We start from the raw sequence: 22976 nt of genomic DNA, 5'->3' as shown, positions 1-22976 counted from the left end.
AGGGAAGGAAAGAAGATTGGGGATACCTCCGAACTTGTACCACTTATTAGGGATTGGGGTTCAAGGATGATTCATAATAGGTACTTGGGTAAGAGAAAGGCTGAAACTTTTACTGAAAAGATACTTAGTGAAAAGGGATGGGAGTTGTGGTTTCAAAGATTGGGGAGATCATGAAATGGGTACCCAAGCAAGGGAAAATATGAAAGACCAAGGATAAGGGAAAGAGAAAGGTATGGGTGAAAGTGATGTTGGGAAGGGTGTAACAACCACTAAACTTAAACGAAGAAAAAAAAACTGGCTTATGATAAAATAAAAGAAATGAGCAACAAACTTCAATTGAATATGAAACGATAACTAACTAACTGCTTTTCCTTAGAAAAAGGAAACTAACTAATTCAACTGAAAGTAATAAAACTATAAGAGCAGTTAAGTGATATACTTCATATACTTGAAACAAGAAAGAGATTCAATAATTAAATTTTACTCTATTGAAGAAAAAGATTAAAGTTTTAGAGATTACAACTCATTATGCTTCCTTCTAATAATTTGTACAAGCCTCGACATAGTCTAGGAGAAGGAAAGCATCATCAAGGGTTTTTTCACCCAACCATAGACCTAATAGTTTTTCGTGCCTCTTCCAATTCGAAGGGCCCGACCCTTCGTGAAGGTAGCAGACTAAGGATTAGACCTAATTGCCATTTTGCCATATGAGCTTGGTGTTTAGAACCTACATGTAACTAGACGGTCACACACTATAGGTACCTCTTAACTAGTATGACTATCTGACCAGAAGGTGTATTTGGTTCAAATGAATTGACAGTCGCATACTTAATGCAATGCCACCTTGGCCAAGGTTTTATAAAAAGTGCACACAAGTGTTGTCAGACTTCACCACCCTTACTAGACTTGTTCATACTAGAGTACAACTGACTCACAAATCATACAGGTTCAACTAACCTAGTGGAATCTTATCCAACAGTCTTATGCCTACTAACATTAACGGCCAAAATGACCTCCTTGATATTATGACATTAACCAACCACACAATAACAGTAACCCATATAAAATTGACCCGAGGGTAGATCCAAACAATTATCATTAACCTCAAGATCAACTGATCAAGTTAACACATTACTTCAACAGTCTTAAAAGATTTAGATATTCATGTGTATTTCATTGAGATTCTCTTTTGCCTAAATGTCGATATTATTCTATAACAGAGTTTGCGTATTGTTGTTTATTACATCTATTTTTCATTTGCTAAGTTATAAGATCAGAATTGATTTGACTATACTGAATATTGGATTCTTATAGCATGAGCAACTGTTTGTTTTTATTTAATAAAACAAATGAGCTTACCTAGTCAATTGATTAGATTCACAAAATGCTGCTCGACATACCATGGCACAGGTACGCAAGCAACCTTTTTCTTATGCATTATGCATTAGCCAAACATTGGCTACTCAAGACAAAATGTACACGGCTATGCAAGACAAAATAATCATAGTTATACATGATAGTATGTTAACAACTAACAGGGCAAGATTCTTTTTGATTCTTTTCCCTTTTCTCTTTTAATGAGTAATAATTTTACTATCAAATAGTAATACACGAATAATCTTTGCATTTCAATTGGATATGAAAATAGATACATGCTTAATGATGTGATGAGGCGAAGAAGGAAATGCCCCACGAATGCAATGCAAGACTACTATAGAAGAGAGTCTGGAACAATCTTTGTTTCCTCCTATTCCGAATACCAAGTGTTGAATACTTTGATGAGAAATAGCAGAATGAATGCAGGTTCTTCAGTTATGGTTAAGCAGAAGTTTTCTTATTATTCGAGAAATAATGATGAAAAATTAAGAGCTCTTTCAAAGGCAATAAGCTCTTTTTAAAAGAACCGATGCAATGTTTTACACTCGCAAGAAAAGTATGTTACACCTATTTGAAATGGTAGAGGCAAGAAGCCACACTCCCATGAGGTGCTAGCAAGGTGAAAATGCCTTTTGCAAAAGAATATATTGAATGCAAGGCCTCACAAAATATTAAATCAAAGTAAGACACTGGCTAACATTGTCGATTATGAAATTAATCCCTTATTAAGATATTATAATTATCTCCCTCAATCAATCAATATATATATATATATATATATATACCCTCATTACGAGCCATATATCACACATATATCTATATGTGTGTGTATGTATATGCGTATTGTTGTCCGTATTTTTGCATTCATAAAACTGGACAACCCCTTTCAATTTTTTGTTAAAAAATGAAGATTTTACTCTAAGGCACGCTTTTTGAGGCAAAATTTTTGCTTCTTTCTGAACTGGACTAATCGTTGGTTCATCCTTGATCCACGTTTCAAATTTCATCATGTTTCGAGTTCATTTGCTATGTCTTTCCTTCAAATTCGGGTTTTTCCCTCTTGACTGCGAGTGGGAAATTTTCCTTCTTTTGCAAGTTAAGAGTTTCCTTTTGTTTTTAAGTTGTAGGGTTTTTTCTAGCAATTGCAAGTGAACTTTATAAAAGACTTGTAACTTTTAACTTGCTTTTTATTTTCCATTTCCCCCTTTTTAGTCTTTTAAGTTGTTGTAGGAACTTTCTGGTCAAATTACAAGTGAATTTAAAAATACAAGTTAATAAAAACTTGTAACTTCTTTAAAAAGTTCCTATTTTCTTTATAAGTGAACTTGTAATAGGGATTTAAAAATCCGATTGCAAGTTTTTTAGTTCTTTTTGTGTTTTTATTTGTTATTGCTTCTCCAAAACCCGATTTTGGAGGATGAAGAGAAAGTAAGTTTTAAATAAACTTGTAAGAGGGTTTTTAAAATCCAATTGCATCTCTTTTTCCATTTTTTGTGCCCTTTACATGCTATTCATCATGCGAAACCCAACCACATTTTTGGCATCGATTTGTGGCTTTCTTGATGGAATCCGACCCAAGTATATGCATTCTTAGTTGGATTTGGTTATCATCTTGGCTATATTTTGGGGGATCGATGGTTGTTGCCACGTTTGGCACACGTTTTGCATATTAGTGTGAAGTGTTTTGCTCCGTTTTTTTCTGTGTATGCTCCGCGTTTTGGGAGCACATTTTCTGCCATGGTTGCCACGTTTTGCATCTTTCATTCATTGGAGTGTTTGGCATCAAACGTAACTCTCCTTCCAAGCCGTTTTTTGTGAAATAAGTTAAATGCAAAACCAATTTGTTTTCTGCTTGGGATACCAACGTGGTGGCTTCTTCACCTATTTATAAGAGCATTACAGTTTCTCCCAAGTTCATTTGCTTTGATCTAGGGCATTTTTCAAGAAAGGTATGTGATTTTCCGTTTTATTTTGCTTTCTTATTTTGCTTATGTATTGTAAATATCTTGATCTTGCTTGAATTCGGATTTTAGAATGTTCTTCCCAATCCATAAGTCATTTGCAAATCACTTTGTGAATGTGTAAGATTTTCCCCCTTTTTATTTTTCCTATTTACTTGTATTCGGGTTTTTAAAACCCGATTACAAGTAACATTGGTTGTATGGACCTTCCCTCTGGTAAAAAGAGTTAACCTTCTTTTTACAAAAATTACAATGTTAATAGTTGCTTTGAAGCTTATTTGCTCTAAATTCGGGTTTTACAAATCAGATTGCAAGTTGAGTTTTTCCCATTTTCCAAATCACCAAGATGAAGATGTCCCATATTTATCCATGGTCATCCAAGTTTGCCATCATTGGTCAAAATCACTCTTTCCATCATGTCATAGCTTCTATTCTTGCCATTGCATCCATTTGTCCCACTTTCATTCATTTTTCCCATCATAAGCTTACTTGTAATCGGGATTTTAAAGCCCGATTGCAGTTACGTCTTCACAAGAGTTTTTCCCCTTTTCCATACTTGCAATATGTCTTCCAAGATCCAAAATTGGTCAAGGGTCAAGCCTTCAAAGCCTCTTGTTTGTTCATCACTCTTTCTCCAAGAGCTTTAGCGCTAGGGTTTGAGTTTTTCCCATTTGAAGAAGATCATATGGTTTTTTCAGCAGATCGTGATGTTGCATTGACACTTCTAGATTTTCATCGCAGCGTTACGGATCCTTGTTCGATGATCGATTTACTAGCATCATCTTCCCAAAAGAAGATGAAGTACAAATATGACAAATATCAGAATGAGATCTCTCCTTCTCAAGTCTCTTCTTCATTAGATGAGATTAAGGATACAAAAATCGGACATGTGGATATGTCAGATTTCCTTAAGAGGATTAAAAATCCCGTGGGTCACAACATGCAGTGCTTGCTGGATAGTCATATTCATCTTGCCTCCTCTTTCCTAGTGGCTACCCTAGAGATGGAATTCGTTCTTGCTGTTAAGTTCTTTCAAAATTTTGTGATCAAAATAGAAGAGATGGAGATATGATCTGAAAGTTGTATTTTTATCTGCTATAGTGTGTTTTAAAGATGCACTACACTTATCAATTTCGGTGTGTACATCCTCCTCAATGTAAGCATGCTTTATAAGTGGATGAGGGGTTACGTAGTGAAAAGATATGTCTTCCCACGTGGGAAGACACATCTCTTCCCTACGTACCTCTCACCATAGTATATAAACTAGTCACCGTTTACTTACCCGATCAGAAGGAGTGCGACTTGTTTGAGAATCGCTTTACCACCAGATACCATGAACGGTGTAACTGTTGGTCAAACACGATAAGTTAACTTTGGTTTTATTTATCATTAGTTAACGTTAACATATTAGTATATGTAATCAAACTAATATATATATATCGGAAGCATGAAATAGTACGAATGACGTTACAAAATTAACACTCCCTCTTAACTAGGGAGGACACATTTCATGTTAGAGAAAACATCACAATTCATCCATTGATTGTGAAGAGAGGAGATATCACACCATAGTGATATTCAGAGTTATGGTTCAACAATGAATATCAAGTCTCATGATACTCACCATAACTCATAGTTATCAAGTAAGGTATGTGCACTAGCATCAAGTCACATGATGCCTACCATACTAATAATGATTTCATGGCATGTCCACGAATATTATGTTCATAATATTCACCATGAAGATCTCTATCATAATTATGGTTTATTTAATGATATCAACCAACAAATATCTACCATAATGTCTCAGAGATATATATACTATCATGACATGTCCACAGATATCAAGTCACATGATATCCATCAAGATAGTTAAATTGATAATTGTAAAATCGTCACCTTACAATATCAATTTTAAACAAGTGTTCATTATTGAAAAGTCGTCACCCTTCAATAATGTTCACAAAAGGCCCATGTAGTCATGGAGTCACACACATGACAAATAAAATAGTTTACACACTAAACATCTTTAAATATATTAGTATATCAAAATAAATGAGACTCTATCTCAAAATTAAATAAAATTTTCAACCATACCAAGTTTATCTCTAAAGTGTTCAATCTTGATCCTGGAGAGAGGCTTGGTAAGAATGTCTACAATCTGATCACCTGTACTAATATAATTCAGTCGGATCACATTCCTTTCCACCTTATCTCGAACATAGTGATAAGGAATCTCAATGTGTTTAGACCTGTCATGAAATACTGGATTCATTGAAAGCTTGATGCAACTCTGATTGTCATAGTAGATGACAGTAGGATTTAAGGGTTGACCAAACAGTCCTACAAGCAATTTCTGGAGCCATACAACTTCTCTTGCTCCCATGGAGGCTGCAATGTATTCAGCTTCTGTAGAACTCTGAGCAACTGAAGACTGTTTTCTACATATCCATGAGATCATTCCTGGTCCTAAACTGAAGCAACATCCTGATGTGCTTTTCCTGTCAACTATGCTTCCAGCCCAATTAGAATCAGTGAATCCATGTAGGTCAAGTTCTACATGTTTATATTTCAAACCAAAACCAATAGTTCCTCGAAGATATCTCAGAATATGCTTTGCAGCAACAAGATGTATTTCCCTGGGTTCACACATGAACTGACTTAGTGCATTTACAGCATAACATATATCAAATCTTGTGTTTACCAAATACATCAGAGATCCAATAATCTGTCTGTAGAGTGTAGGATCTGCAAACTCTGATTTTGTAGCTGTTTCCTTTAGCTTGTGCGGATTTGTCTCCATAGGTGTGGTCATGGATCTACAATCCAACATTCTAAATCTCTTGAGTATATCAATGGTGTATTTTCCTTGATTAAGGATTATACCATCGGCTTGCTGCCAAACTTCCAATCCAAGGAAGTAGTGAAGAATTCCTAAATCTTTCATATCAAACTTAGAGTCTAATTCTTTCTTACATCAAGAAATACAATTATCCTCTCTTGTGATTAGTAGATCATCAACATAAAGAATAAGAATTAATAATTCACCATTGATTACCTTGTAGTAGAGATTTAGATCTGCTTCATTCTTGAAAAACCCTAATTCCAAGAGATAGTGATCAATTCTTTCATAACATTCTCTGGGGGCCTGTTTCAGTCCATAAAGAGCTTTCTTTGATCTGCAGACATGTGATTCAGCCTTATGAATCACAAAACCTTTAGGTTGCTCCAAATAAACTTGTTCTTCAATCTTACCATTTAAAAAAGCAGTCTTGACATCCATTTGATGGACTTTCCATCCTTTAGATGCTGCAATAGCCAAAACTGCTCGGACATAAGTGTATCTGGCAACAGGAGCAAATGTCTCTTCATAGTCAATACCTACCTTTTGTGAGAAACCTCTGGCAACAAACCTTGCTTTTTGCTTCTCAATGTTGCCATCTGCTGCATGTTTGATTTTGAAGAGCCATTTAGAAGATATCACAGATTTGCCTTTAGGCCTAGGCACAATATCCCGAACATCATTTTTCAGAATTGACTGATACTCTTCTGACATAGCATCTTTCCAAACTTGATGCTTGAGCGCATCTCCAACACAGGAAGGTTCTGCATCAATGATCTCACTCATCAAGGCAGTATAACTGAAAAATAGGTTAGGTCTCTACTTTCTCTGAAGGTCCCCTTTGGAGCAGCATAATTTTCAGCTTCTTGAAGCATCTTTTTAGCCCAAAGTGGTCTCTTCCTAGTTTCGTGATAATTTTCTTCTAAAGGTAAGCCTTGAACTTCATGCTCAACATCTTTAGGGGTCTCCCTCTGAATCTCAGGGGTGGAATCCTCATCCAAGCTTGTAGGAGGATCTTGGTGTTCTAATTCATTAGAGCTTTTGGACCTCCTGAATGCTATGTCTTCCTCAAAGATGACATCTTTGCTTAGTTCAATTTGTCTTTGACCAGGTATGTATATTCTGTAGGCTTTAGAGGTTTCACTGTACCCAACAAATACTCCTTTCTTTCTAGAAGGTTCTAACTTTGACCTCTTTTCTTTGGGGACATGAATATAGACTGGACACCCAAAGATCCGGAAATGACTTATGTCAGGTTTGCTGCCAGTAAAGGCTTCTTCAGGGGTTTTATTGTCAAGAAGAGAATGAGGACATCTATTTTGAATGTACAAAGCTGTCCTAGATGCTTTAGCCCAAAATGAGGTTTCTATATTTTGGTCAAACAACATAGCCCTAGCAGCTTTTACTATAGTCCTATTCTTTCTTTCAGCTACCCCATTTTGTTGTGGGTTATAAGGTACAGTTAACTCCCTCTTAATCCCATCATTTATACAATAATCTTTAAACATATCAGAAGTGTATTCCCCCCCATTGTCTGTTTTTAAGGTTATGATTTTCTTACCTGTCATGTTTTCTGCAAGAGCTTTGAATTCCTTAAATTTAGAAAGGATTTCTTCAGACTCTTTGTACCTTAGAAAATATATCGAGGTCTTCCTAGAATAATCATCTACAAATATTACATAATATAAAAATCCCCCTAATGAGGGTACAAACATGGGTCCACATAAATCAAAATGAACTAATTCTAATACATTTTTGGATTTACTGTTGCTAGAATTAAAAGACCCTTTAGTATTCTTTCCCAAGGCACACCCCTTGCAGGCTCCTTTAGATTTTTGACTTAGCTTGGGTAAGCCAATCACCATCTTCTCTATCTTAGGTAGGGCATGGAAATGAAGGTGCCCTAATCTTTTGTGCCAAAGTTCATTCGAATCTAGAGTCTTATGAATCAAGGCTAGAGGTGGAGTGGTGCAAAGTCTGTAGAGGCTCCCTTGTCTTACTCCAATGGTGTGGGCTTTCTTGATGGTGGAGTTCTTTGGCCAAGCAGGTACCTTTCCTTCCATAAAGGTTAATCTATAACCCTTATCTTCAAGTGCAGAAACTAAGACAAGGTTTCTCTTTATACCAGGTACAAATAGAACTCCAGTCAGCTGTAGGGATATGCTTGACTTTAGGTTGATATTGTAGGTTCCTATTCCCATAACTGGATAATTTGAGTCATCACCAATTGTCACTTCTTCATTTGAACTTTCCACAAGTGTATCTAGGTGCTCACGAAATCCAGTGATGTGTCGAGATGCTCCGTTGTCAATCACCCATGGGTTGAAACTGGAGGTGACTTGACTAGAGAGGGTTGAGTAGAAGACTAGCTTCTCGGAATTACTCCCTTTCTTAATTTCTGCCATTGAAGCTTGTTGTTTGATCCTGTCTGGACACTTCATTGCATAGTGCCCATATTGGTCACATCTGAAACATTGTACTTCAGAAATGTCTCTCTTCTTCTTTGAAGACCTCTTCCCATTTGTGCTGTTGTCCCTCTTTCTCTTAAAGTTCTTCTTCTTTCCTTTCTTGTGGGAATTAGAGTTTAGAACTTGAATGTCTTCATTACCATTGTTTTGTTTTATTCCTCTTATGACAAGCTGAGATTCCTCTTGAATGCAATCGGTTTTCAATCTATCAAACTTAGGAAATTTAGAATGAGCACTGATTCCTTGAATGAACGATTCCCATGAGGTAGGAAGTCCATTTAGGGCCATCATAGCAAGTTCTTTGTCGTCTACTAGATGTCCAATAGTGGATAGTTGATCCCTAAGCTCAATGATCCTCAAGAAATAGGATGTAACTGTTTCTCCTTTATTCATCTTTATATGATGTAGTTGATTCTTTAGGGTGAGAGCCCTGCTAGTGTTGTTGATTTCATAAATGTCAGCTAGTGCTTTGAACATCTGAAAGGCCGTCTCATATTTAGAAATAACTGGTACAATGTGGTCTCTTATTGAATCCACAATTATCTTAAGGGCCTTCTCACTGTCCTTGCTCCACTGAATTTTCTCTATATCATCAGAGGGTTCAGGAATTTCACTTTTGACATGGGAGTCAATTTTATTTTCTTTCAAAACAAGCATGATCCTGAATTTCCAAGATACAAAATTTGATGCTCCATCTAATCTATCTTCAAACCTAACTCCGTTTGCCATTAGGATTATGAGAATGTGTTCTTAGTAAGAGCCTGGTGAAAGTTTATGAGATCGTTACAAAATTTAAACTGATCTTCCTTAACTTCGCTCTGATACCATGTTAAGTTCTTTCAAAATTCTGTGATCAAAATAGAAGAGATGGAGATATGATCTGAAAGTTGTATTTTTATCTGCTATAACATGTTTTAAAGATGCACCACACTTATCAATTTCGGTGTGTACATCCTCCTCAATGTAAGCATGCTATATAAGTGGATGAGGGGTTACGTAGTGAAGAGACATGTCTTCCCACGTGGAAAGACACATCTCTTCCCTACGTACCTCTCACCACAGTATATAAACTAGTCACCGTTTACTTACCCGATCGGAAGGAGTGCGACTTGTTTGAGAATCGCTTTACCACCCGATACCATGAACGGTGTAACCATTGGTCAAACGCGATAAGTTAACTTTGGTTTTATTTATCATTAGTTAACGTTAACATATTAGTATATGTAATCAAATTAATATATATATCGGAAGCATGAAATAGTATGACTGACATTACAAAATTAACACTTGCTTGTGCCGCTCACTTTGATCAAGAGACCAGAACTATTAGAGATGATGACGGAGAAGTGATTATCCACCTTGATGCTGAAACCATTGAGAAAATTTTCAAAATACCTCCAGCCTCGGTTTATGTAGAAATCTCAAAGGAAAGTGCAGCGGAATACTATATGAAAAGGGAAAAGGAATGCAAGCACCATATCAACAAGTGGATTTAGGAACCACGAACTTGTCTTACACAGTGGGCTAACTTGTTTCGCCGTGACTTCAAACGAGAGATTGGTGATAAATCACTCTTTTGAGCAGGATCATGGGTTTAGAATGTTAGGATTCCCACAGATACTGAGAGGGGGGGGGTGAATCAGTATCTAACCGGTGAGTAGAATTTCTTATCTTAAAACATGCAAAACATATTATAACAGTGTACCGGTATGCAAGAAATAATGCAATAAACAAAATTAAAAATATCCACATGAAAAGCACACCATGACATAAGGATTTAACGAGGAAACCCAATGTGGGAAAAACCTCGGTGGGATTTGTGACCTACAATATCCACTTACTGGCCAATAAGAGAATATTATTTACAAGAGGGGCCTGCACATGCAGGAAGGCCAACTGCCTAGAGCTCACTGCTCAATGGGAAGTCTCACTGACTTACAATGTGGATTATACAAATCCAATATCTTGTACTGCTTTACAATAGCATCTATAATGCCTGATTCAGTACCGGTTGCTGCTCTGCTTCTTACATAAACCCTTTAACCTATATTTCGGATAATAGGTCTGCCTTAATATTTTTCTCTTTCGCTTACATCACTTTCTTAACTTCTTAAAATGTCTACAATGATCTCTCTTATATATAAGAGTCATTTTACAACATGCCAAGTCGGCTTACAATGTTTTTACAATATTTAACAAAATATAATATAACAAAATCCTGTCGGCCTCTGTGCCGGTCGACTTCCTTTCTTTGTGTCGGTGCTAGTGTCCTGAGTGCCGTTGTAGAGTCTGATCGTTGATGCCGGTGAACTATCTTGCCGGTGTAATGCTTTGCCGGTGCCATAGGATTGTAAGGTTGCCATCAATGACAAAACCTTCAATCACCTACAATGTATCATTGGAGTGTGCATATGCCAACAATCTCCCCCTTTGGCATTGATGGCAACACTCATGAGAAATTTCAAAAGTGTATCCAAAAATGTGAAGTCCAAAAAATGTTACCAAAAATGTGTGTGCTCCCCCTGAGCATATGATTCTTGTGATGTTGAATTTTCTCATCCCACTACACCCCCTTTGGCATCAATGACAAAGGTTGTCAAGATGTCAGTAGAGTTTGTAGTTTCAACCTTGTAACTGGGTAGTTACAATTTGAAATAGATCCGCCAAAATCAAGTTTATACTCTCCATAAACTTTTTACTATCTCTTATTGCTGTCTCTGTTCTTTTAACTGTACCGGTGAGATGCTGCAAATGCTTTGCCGGTGTTTTTTGTTCCTGTATCAGTGCCTTAGATATTTCCTTCCGTAATGATGCTAGATAGTCCAATCTTGGATTCAGTTTTAATCTCAGATGCTTTGCCTTATTCACTATTCTCTCCTTTTCTCTTTCCAATTTAAGTAATTCTTCCTCAAAATTTGTTATCTTTTGTTCAAAAATTGATAATGTATCAGGTGAGTTAACAAAATTATCTGCAAGTTTATTGATTTCATCCTGTACCTTGCTCATCTTTTTATCTATATCTACAGTCAAAAAGTTTGTCTTACAGGTGTCTTTGTACAGAGTTTTGTACTCTTTCAATAAGTTACACAGTTCCGGTAGAAGTATGTCAAAATCTCTGGTACACTTCTTTATCTGCTCATCAAAGAATCTTTGCTTTTCAATTTCCAATCTGTCTTTCAATGTCTCTTCTTTTAATTTCTCAATGTTTTTTGTGATATATTTACACAAGGTATCAAGTTGTCCTAAAGAATCTTTATTGTCTATATTACAGTTAGTTGCAATTACCTTCAAAATTGGCATTGTGTCATCTATTGCCTTATAAGCTTGTGAGCTGCAATCTGTTATCTTTTTAATTGAATCTAATAGTACTTCAGTCACATTAGTTGATTTGTAGCCTGATGATGAACCTACATTCTGAGTACCGCCAGTGGAAGTAACCAAGCTTGTATTGACCTCTGGTAGGTATGTTTGTGTTTGCATTTCCTTAAGCAATGGTTTTTCTATTTCTCCAGTTGCCGGTGGCACTGTTTCCTTATGAACATGTTCCTGTTTCTGTTGTTGTTCCTGTTCAGGAGCCTTTTGCTCTGTTTGTTTCTTTGTTTGTTGCATTGTCTCAGTCTGAGTCTGAGTTTCTACCTGTTGCTCTTTGTCATCTGCCGGTTTCTCTTGTGTGTTATCAGTTTGCTTAGCTACCGGTGGCTCACTAGCCATTTCAGTCTTATCAGTTGTATCTTTGTCTACCACAATGTTGATCTTTTGAGTATCAACATCCACTGTATATAAGACTTCAGGATTAGGATTGACATCCTCTACATCCATACTTTCAACTGTCGGTTGATCTTTTGTAGCTGTTGTTGTTACCGGTGGAGTAATCAAAGGAGGTGGGGGTAAGTTGTCTTTAACCTTGATACTGGGTGGTTCAACAACTTTACCTTTACCCTTGTCTCTTTCTTTCTGATATACCTTTATAGGTTTGTGGCTCATGATTCTTCTTGTTTTTCTTTTTCCACTAGGAAAATGTCCCATGCATTTTCTGTCTCCTCAGTCACCTCATTAACTCTTCCAACCATTAAACAATGTGTCGGTGTGCAGTAGAAAATACTGATCGGTTGGCTTCAACAATTAAGTCATCAATTTCTTTGGGTGAATTCACCGGGTATACAGCAAGTAGCTTTTCTATCTTTATTTTCTTGTCAAGTTCTGCTACTGCTTGTCTCCTTGCTTCCAGTGTTTTAAATAGTTCATCTAGTATTTCATCTACTACTTCCATCAAAAATTTCTTATACATATCCATATGCAATATAACACTGTTTTCTACTTGTTCTTTTTCATCAGCTGTCAGAGTGTCATATAGTTTCTCTATATTCTTCAATTTCCCTTCCTCTGTAATTTCATTCAACAGTGTGTCAAGAGGGGCCAAGTCCTTGTTTGTCCTCTTCTTCTTCTTGGGTGTCAGTTTCTTCTTCTTTGGTGTAGCCTTTCTTACCGTAAATCTCACTGCTTGTTGTTTTTGTCTTGTCCTCCTAGGTGAGGGTGTGGTTGCCAGTGAGGGATCTCTTTTCCTTACAACTCTTTTGAAAGTTGCAGGCATGTCATTCTCTGAATATGTGCCTACCGGTGATAGGTGAGTTTCAGGTTGTGGAGCTGCTAACTCATCCTCTGTTATACCGGTTTGTTCCATTACTTTATCCTTGATTTCCTTTGCCTGCCTAGAACCTTTTCTTACAATTGCCTCAACCTTTTTCACTCTTTTCTTAGATTGTATTTGGCTTTCAATAGTTTCTGCACTACCAAATACTTCTTCCTTCGGTTCTTTAGGGGCTTCTAGAAGTGCTTTAGCATAAGTTTCAATTATATGATCATCTGTTTCGTAGCCCATCTCTGTTACCCAAACTGTCCTAGGGATGACTGCTTCCATCCAGATCTCATCCTTTTTTATTACAAAGCATATTTCATCCTTATATTTGTCAACAATCTTTTGTGATAATCTGATTCTTTTCTTCATTTTGGCCTTAAGTGCTTGAAAGAAATCATGGATATTGTTTTCCTTATCTTCTCCCATATTATTGAATAGTTCTGTTAACTGTTTACCTACCGGTATATCATATCCAAGTTCTTTGTAGCCTATACCGGGAACCTGTTTGGTTATATGTAGCATCAGACACACTAGCAGATTTCCAAATTTAAAAGTTCCTTTCTTGTCCTTCTTAATCTTGCCTAAGTTGTCAATTAATTCGTCCTTCAACCACTCACATACATCAATCTTTGCATTATCTGTGACCATGTCATAAGCACTCTTAATGCACAGACTTGACACTGAATTGAGTCTATTTACATGAGTAGCTTTATATCCTAATATCATGCTAATAAATCTTGCATTAGTATCTTTTACATCATTGACTCTTAAGGACCTTCTGTCGGATGTGGCACCAGTTAGGTTCATAACTAGGTCATTGAAGACCTTTTTAGTCTTGTCTGGCCTTTTACCGGTGGTCGGTAACCCTGTGACAGCTTTCACAGCTTCCTTGGTGATTTTGTGAATTGCATCTAACCAGAAAAATTCACCATGTACCCTGCTTAAGACTATCCTAATCACATCCTTGGGGAATTCAGGAATGCTAAGGATCTCTGTAAATCCTAGGGTTTCAATGATCTTATGTTCATCTTTTACATTACCAGATTCATGACATATGACAGATTTAAACATGGTTTTAATCTCTTCATCTCCTAGTTCCTCAATGTTGCAATGAATGTAAATTCTGGGATCTTCAGCATAAACAACTCCCTTAGGAATTTGAGAAAAAGCACCTAAAGTATCATCTTTCTTTGATACTTCGGGAACTAATTGAAATACGGGCCTAGGTCTTTTTATAACTTCGACAACAGTAGGGTTTGCTATATATTCAAGTGCAGAGGTGGATGCCATGATAAAATACCTTTTACTGCCTTAGGATAGATGATTGCTTGAAGTGTTCTTGCCTCTTGCTCGAAAATGGCTTAGCTCGGAATCTTCGCACTCTTCGTAGGTTTGAAATCTCGGTGAAATGAAATGGAGCCAAAACCTCAAATTTATAGTGTCTTTTTGCCATCTCCCACATTAAATGTATGCCGGTTAAGTAGTTACTTAACATTGTCTGCCGGTAATAAAGTAATTTCCAATTTCTCATCTCTAACCGAGGGAATAATAGCACGTGTCATTAGATTGCCAAACCCTCAAGGAAACTTTCTTCAATTCGATGAAGAATTTCCTGCCGGTGGAGCACTGCTCTGTCTTGCCGATGAAGCATCACTCTGTCCTGTCGGTGAAGCATTGATTGGTTCTACCGGTGGAGGAGTATTCCCAATATTTAGATAAGCTTTTCTAATCCATTGTTTTGAGAATTCTTGCTTAACCTCTTCAACTTTTTCTTTACCCTTCAAGCTAGAACTTTTGTTGTCTGCCGGTGATCCTTTACTTCTACAGAATTTTGCAATATGCCCAATCTTGTTACATGCATAACAAGTTACATTATTCTTCTGAATAGCTTTCCCATAACCTATGCCGGTTTGTGTTCTGCATTGATTAGATAAATGTCCAAATCTTCCACAAACATAACATCTCACATTCATTTTGCAATTTTCAGAGTTGTGACCAACTTTGTTGCATTTAGAACATTGACTGGTGGGTGTGTTGATATTCTGATAATTTCTAGATCTACATTCATTTGTTCTATGACCATACTTATTACAGTTAAAGCATTTTCCATTGAATTTATAAGTATTAGGTTGTCTTACCGGTTTGCTGTGATCCTGAGTATTTGCAGTACCAGAGCTTTCACCAACTTCAAAGCCAATTCCAGAAGTGTCACCTTTAGGTTTTTGATTCTTTAGCAAGGTACCAAGTTCCTCTGAGCTTTTCTTGAATTTTTCTTTATGTTGATTTGTAGTTTCTAGTTCTCTTTCTAAGACTTCTTTCTGTCTCATCAGTTCATTTGAGTCATTCTGAGTGTGCATCAGATCTGTCTTTAATAAATCATTTTCATAGCTAAGTCTTGTGTTCTCATTTGCTGCATCACTTAGTCTTCTGGTCAATTCTTCTTCATTCTTCTTCTTATCCTCAATTTCTTTACAAAATCTCATAGTCATATCCTGCATCTCATTCTTTGTTGTCATGTTCTCCAGTTTCAGCTTGCTTATCTGATCATTAAGTGATTCCTTTTCATCATTTTCAGTTTGCATTTTTTCACAAAGTTCTCTTCTCTTATTTCTTGCAACAGTAAGATTCTCTTGAAGTGCCTGAATGATATCCTGAGCTGCCTTTAGATCATCTTCTAGTTTGATATTTTTCAATTTTTCTGTATCATAGTCTGAGAGAGCTCCTTCAAGTTGCTTCATCAGATTTTCCATCTTTACCGGTGTCAAGATCTTCCTCAAGCTGTTAGGCTTCTGAAAATAGAGGACCAAGCTCTGATACCAATTGTTAGGATTTCCACAGATACTGAGAGGGGGGGGGGTGAATCAGTATCTAACCGGTGAGTAGAATTTCTTATCTTAAAACATGCAGAACATATTATAACAGTGTACCGGTATGCAAGAAATAATGCAATAAACAGAATTAAAAACATCCACATGAAAAGCACACCATGACACAAGGATTTAATGAGGAAACCCGGTGTGGGAAAAACCTCGGTGGGATTTGTGACCCACAATATCCACTTACTGGCCAATAAGAGAATATTACTTACAAGAGGGGCTTGCACATGCATAAAGGCCAACTGCCTAGAGCTCACTGCTCAATGGGAAGTCTCACTGACTTACAATGTGGATTATACAAATCCAATATCTTGTACTGCTTTACAATAGCATCTATAATGCCTGATTCAGTACCGGTTGCTGCTCTGCTTCTTACATAAACCCTTTAACCTATATTTCACATAATAGGTCTGCCTTAATATTTTTCACTTTCGCTTACATCACTTTCTTAACTTCTTAAAATGTCTACAATGATCTCTCTTATATATAAGAGTCATTTTACAACATGCCAAGTCGGCTTACAAAGTTTTTACAATAATAAACAAAATATAATATAACAAAATCCTGTCGGCCTCTGTGCCGGTATACTTCCTTTCTTTGTGCCGGTGCCAGTGTCCTGAGTGCCGGTGTAGAGTTTGATCGTTGATGCCGGTGAATTATCTTGCCGGTGTAATGCCTTGCCGGTGCCATAGGATTGTAAGGTTGCCATCAATGACAAAACCTTCAATCACCTACAATGTCTCATTGGAGTGTGCATATGCCAACATAGAACATTCTACTGTGTTTGAACCATGGATGTATCAGTTCATTGTACTCATCAGAGAGTCCCAACATTAGGACTTGTTAAATGTTTTCGAGGAGAATCTTGCATATGTCTCTTTGCCCCATTTGCCGCTAACAGAAATTCATGAGTGATCTCCTCACATGAGGACTTGTTAAATGTTTTCGAGGAGAATCCTACATATGTATCACTCACATGAGGACTTGTTAAGTGTTTTTGAGGAGAATTCTGCATATGTCTCTTTGCCCCGTTTGTCGCTAACAAAAATTGATACTTCTGCTATCAATTTCGACAAGTTCATGATGCAATCTTCACATCCTTTGGTTACTGAGCAGGCAATAGTTGTTGTTCAATCAGAAACTTCTCCCAGGGTGACAACTGTAGTTCAAACAAAACCTGCTTCTTCATCACTCCCAACTGTTTTTGAGGCGGATTCAATGGCTTTACCTCCATGGCTAAGCTCTTTCACTCCTAAAAGAAAGCTGGAAATTTCTCTTGATATCTTTGATTTTCAGCAGCTTAAACAATCCAAACCCAAGGCTGCTAAAAGAGTAAAGACAATTTTGAGAGTGACAGTTGATAGCAACAAGATGAAAGTTGCAGAAATTGTTGAACCAATTGTGGATAAGCCGCATGAAGAGATGCAAGCTTCTGACTACAGAATCACAAGGGTGGAATTGGGTAAACAAACACATGCATGATGCTCAGCATTCAGTGACTTCTTTGGTGCAACGTTATGATGAACTCCTAACGAAGAAAGACAAGCTGGAAGAGGAGAATTTGCAGCTTATCTCAGTAATTCAAAGAATCACCAAGTCTTCTGAAGAAGGGACCGATCCTTCAACTTCTTTCAATACAAAAGAATCAGTCCGAGAAGTTGAATGAGCTGCTCACAAAGTGCAAGCACTGGATTCTTGGGTAGATCCGATTTCTGATCTATGTGCTCAGGTTTTGAAGGAAGTATTCTAGGTAATGGTCAAGCTAGAAATGACCAAGGGGAAATTGAACCAGCCTTTTGAAGTTTTCAAACGGAATCTGGAAAAGGTTGAAAGCAACTTGAGAGTTTGGCACAAGATGCCACAAGAAAAGCTGAATGTTTTACAAGAGAATGGTATCATTCCTACTAGAACTATGTATTTGGAATTTGGAGAACTTCTAGAGAATAAATCCCTTGTTCTAAAAGCACTCATTGAAGAAATTGATGATGCCTTGAGATTGTGTATGGAAATGGTACAAGATATTGTTTTTCATTGTGAGAAATTTTCTTGTAAGATTGTAAATCAGGATGGGGAGTTGTTGTCATAAGAAGATGTTCTCTCAGATTTGAGAAGAAAGATTCATCAGGAGTGGGAAGATGAACAATTTTCAGTTGCATCAATTCAAGCTTTGATGAAATACCAAATCTTTTTGCAGGAAGTTCAAGCCACTCTTGGGAAGCATAGTCTTACGATTCTTAGTTGCTTTGATGTTGTTATCAAAATGGTTATTGTTGCTAAGAATACCCATGAGCCAAATCCTAATGAGTTGCAAGGAATTATCCGAAAGTTTGAAGGATACATGGCCAAGCATGCTGCTATATAAGTGTATTGGACACTTAGTTTTAAATTCAGAATTGTAATTTCAGAATTGTAGTTTTCCTTTCGACAAGTTTAAATGTACAAACAATTTTGTAATTGCAAGTTAATTTATCACTTGCACTTTTGTAATTACATGTAAGCTGATTACAAGTCAATTTAGAATAGGACTTGTAATTGTGAATAAGTCTTTGTTAGTTGTTGAATGGGTCCAAGTTAGTTGGAATCCTCCCTTCTTTTTCTCAAGCTCCTCTCCTATAAATACTTGAGGGGGTCTATTGTAATCTTTATCTTGGAGAAAGCAAGCAAACTCTGCTAAAATTTACAGCAAGAAAGACTTTGTGCTTTTTAATGTGTAAGTTGAAGTTGAAAGGAATAGAAGAAAATCATTCAAGGATTTAGACTTTGTTTTGAATCTCTTGAGTTTTGTATTCAATATTGCCTTTCTTGCATGTGATTCTTGAGAGCTTAATCAAATTTGTCTTGCAGACTTTGTGTTGCAAATATTGGAGATTAATATAGATTAAAGTAAAGTTCTTATTGAGGGAGGTTGTAGAGCTTTGTGTCTACACTTGTTCTTGAAAGAAGTTAGAGTAGAAACTGATTTTGTGTTAAGAAATAGCTAAGAGACTTTGAGTTCACACTAGTTCTTGTTGTCTTGTGTTAAAAGTGACAATATATTTCAGACTTTGTGCTGCTGTATCTTGTACTTGTTCTTATTATCATAAAAGGGTAGATAGGATTGTAGAAATTCAAGACTTTGTGCTTGATATTTTTTTCCGTCCCTGAGGAAGTGATGGAAGTCTTTGGGCTTTCATGAAACTTCATTTCCTCTCTCTTATTTTATTGTACAAGTTATTGCTGATATGTGTTTCTAGTTGCTATTCTTTTTTGTGAAGAGAGATGAATTCGTATTTGGTTACTTTTTGTTGAACTTTCGTCTAGGTTTTTGTTGTTGAAGTTTTGTGTAAAGTCTATGACTATGTTTAAGGGTCAGCACCCTAGATACCGCTGCTTTTGAATAAAAAACAACAAGGTTCCATGGAGCTTAAAGTGGTTCCATGCACTTGTTTATTAAGTTGGTTTTTTTTTGTTTAATGTTTTTCATTTTGGATTAGATTGTGTGAGAATTTTTTGTATCAACATTTCGATCACATTATGTGATCCAATACGAGAGATTTTATTGTACAAGTTATTGCTGATATTTGTTTCTAGTTGCTATTCTTTTCTGTGAAGAGAGAAGAATATAGTTTTTCTTGAAAGAAGGAAAACTGTTGTCCCATCCATATTAATTTATTTTAGATAGGGGGAGCCTCCCCTTAGAATTAGGAGAGTGTTTACTCACATGTTGTGGCTGAAATCCACAATTTTGTACAGCTGTTGAGGTGTACAAAATTTTCAACCAACACATACATCTTCCATAATTGGATGTACTTATATGTATATACATATACATATGCTATATGTACTCATTACTAAGCATGCATCTATATATTAATCGATAAGATTATTTGCTGAAAACAATTTTGATTCATTTTATATCTAAATATAATTATTAATCCAAATATTAACATACACATTTAACCTAAGTAACACTAGAAAGACCAACTACCAACTCACTGACAAGGTGAGACAACCTTGTCAACCACCCTAACTGCCGAGGTCACAACTAACTTCTAACAACTTATCTTAAGACTCAAGGCTTGTTGGCAAGTTTGGTCTCTTCCAAAGTCTGCAATCCTCTCCTTGATGATACTCTCCCTCCCTCCTGAGGGTGTAGCTTATCCTACATCCACTTGGTTACATGAAAATAGTTAACCAATCTTATCTTCTCTTTAATCTCTTATATATATATATATAGACATTGCCAAAATAATTATTCATGTCTTCTTATCAATTTATACTTAATATTTTTCATTCACATAAGAAAGCAATAAAATATAAATGTTCGTCCATACACACATTTGCATCATTCAAAATTAAAAACATTGTTTGAAAGAGGGATAAGGGAAACTTTGATAGTTTGACAGTCTACCCAAACTTACAGAAATGATCGTAAAAGAAGCTCCACTTAGAACTTTCTTGGATTTCTGCAACTTCCAACACACAATAGGCACGTGGGGATGAGGAAGAACAACACATGCAAACTTTGACCAACAAATACCTATTAGGAAATATCTGAGATTGGTTATCTATGATGGGCATAAGAAGGCCAAAATGCGTTAGGGACTAGAATTTAAGCACAGTTGAACACAGTCAAATTGGGTGCTACCAAAATCCTTGCAAATTTGGCCTTATATGTTCAATTTAGACAAAACGAAAGGCAAAACTAGCTTTCTTGAATGCTTTGAACTCACTAGTGTGCTTAGATTTGCTCCATCAAGCTCCAAAATATGCTTCTAATACAAAGCCGCAAAGAGGACCTTCCCCCAAATTGGGTATTTTTATTGAATTTTTTAATTTCTTGAGGTCATCATTCAATGCAAAATAAGATCATACTCAACGTTTCAAAAGCAACAAGATTTGCAACCTTGATGTCTCAAATGTCTAACAAGAAGCAATCTTACAAGCTTTGGTACCATTTAATAGTTAGTCTAGGATGCTTTATAGCATGTAAGATTTGGCTATGGAAATAGCCATCCAAGATTAGTGGAGCTTCAACGAAAGTACAAGAGAGACCTAACATGAGAGAATAATTTTATTTTATCAAAGGATGCAAGTATACAATAGGATTACATTCAAAATTACAATGAGAAAGCCTTGTATGTACAGTCGAGGATGGGACATTTACAATGAGGAACCCTTGTATATATATGCAAGGATAAGACATAGGTTAACATAAAGATTGTAACATTTATCTTAATGTCATGACTTGAGACAAAAAAGTTAAGTTACCAAGTACGCTTGGAACCCACCTGCACCTATGCCGGGTGTATTTGGGTATAGGTTCGTCTGGGGGTATGCCCAAGTATGCCTAGGGGTGCATACTTGGGCATACCCGAGCGTACCCAGGTGTACCCAAAGGCATTGAGCTCCAAAAAGGAGCAAAACAATTTTTATTTTTTTAACTTTCTTTTTGCATCCAAAAACCTTAAATTGCCCCTAAAAGCATTATTTTGCCCAATACAAACATCATTGTGCTCTTTTCACTCTCTGTTTTGAGTTTTCTCATTTTGGTATTTTGAAGGGTAGCTGTTTTTTTTTGAATGTGATTGATTGGGCATCAATAAGCATCAAAGCATTTTATAAACAATGACGATTCAGTGATTCACACACAATCTTCATCAATGTGAGCCATTTAACTAAATTCAGAATTCTTTACATCTTCTGCAGACATATGCAGGTTTCCTTAACCACTAGAAAAAATATATACAGATAGAAACAATGGGTGATAGTTTAAAAAATAATTCAGAAGAAACTATTTGGAACAACAAATGGCCAACTCTAGCCAGTAGAGCACAATTGATCATATCAGTTATATAATTAACACCTCTTTGATTGATATCCATTCTTCCTCTTCCTTAAGCTATATAGAAGGATCTCAAATCAATCCAAAGAAAATTCTTATGGCAGGGTACTGAACCTGGTTTCACATTCCCTTTAATTGCTTGCAGGACAGCAAAAAAATCACAGCTTGAAAGTTGTTTAAACATAGAGGATTTGGATCTGTTGAACCAAGCTTTGGTAATTAAATTAGCATGGCATCTAAGGCATGACCTGGGGTCTCAGTGAGTTTAAATCAGTAGAAATAAATACATTTATAACTTGATTGCAACCCTTAGATTGCCGCTTTGAGATCAAATCTTTTGGCAATTGAAAAGAAAATCAAGAAAGGGATTCTCTCCTTCACCAAGGAATAACATGGCAACTTGACAAAGCATAGATGATCAAATTTTGGAACAAGTGGAATTCTCAACACCATCTCAGTAACACAAGTACACATTTCAAGAAAAAATTGAACTAGTGTCTTATATGAGTGGCAGATTTATGCCAAAGGGCAACGGGGATCTCATATGGAAAATGAAATTCTTTCCGAAATTCAAGGACAAATTTCCTGATGTAATCCACCAGACAACCATTGAGCTCAGGAAAGTAAAAGCTCATGAAATTCGCTTTGCGTAGCCCAGAACCAACCCTTTCGAAAAATGAAAACCACCTCGGTAAAATTGGGCAGCCAATTCAACACCCCAACCAGGAACCTTTGGTTCCCAGTCGGGTATTCATTAGTGCCCTCCACTTCAAAACATTCATGTGTTTAGAAATGAAGGTGACCATGTAAGGCCTACCCAAGTCCTTTCAGCCAGGGGCCGTTTTCATTCCCCAAATCCAAGAGTGCTGCACCCCAATGTTGCTAGCCCTGCTGCTATCCCTTCAGCTCCACTCTCCAAAAAACACCCTATCAGTGTGTTTCATGGCCCCCCTCTTGATTATCAATGCCAAGCCAGTTGGGAGTGTAGCCAC

The 22976-nt window shown here is 36.6% G+C and overlaps 1 protein-coding gene across 6 annotated transcripts in view; it reads left to right on the top strand.

Annotated features, from left to right (window-relative positions):
* The window catches only part of LOC131069173 (E3 ubiquitin protein ligase DRIP2), a 147933-nt gene that overhangs the window by 102321 nt on the left and 22636 nt on the right, over positions 1–22976 (top strand). The gene's annotated exons all lie outside the window — the stretch shown is intronic.

This window comes from Cryptomeria japonica, chromosome 5 (assembly GCF_030272615.1).
Source record: "Cryptomeria japonica chromosome 5, Sugi_1.0, whole genome shotgun sequence".
In the NCBI taxonomy this organism is placed as follows: domain Eukaryota; kingdom Viridiplantae; phylum Streptophyta; class Pinopsida; order Cupressales; family Cupressaceae; genus Cryptomeria; species Cryptomeria japonica.
Note: the sequence above shows the minus strand (reverse complement) of the source record. Positions and strands in the feature narration are given on the sequence as shown.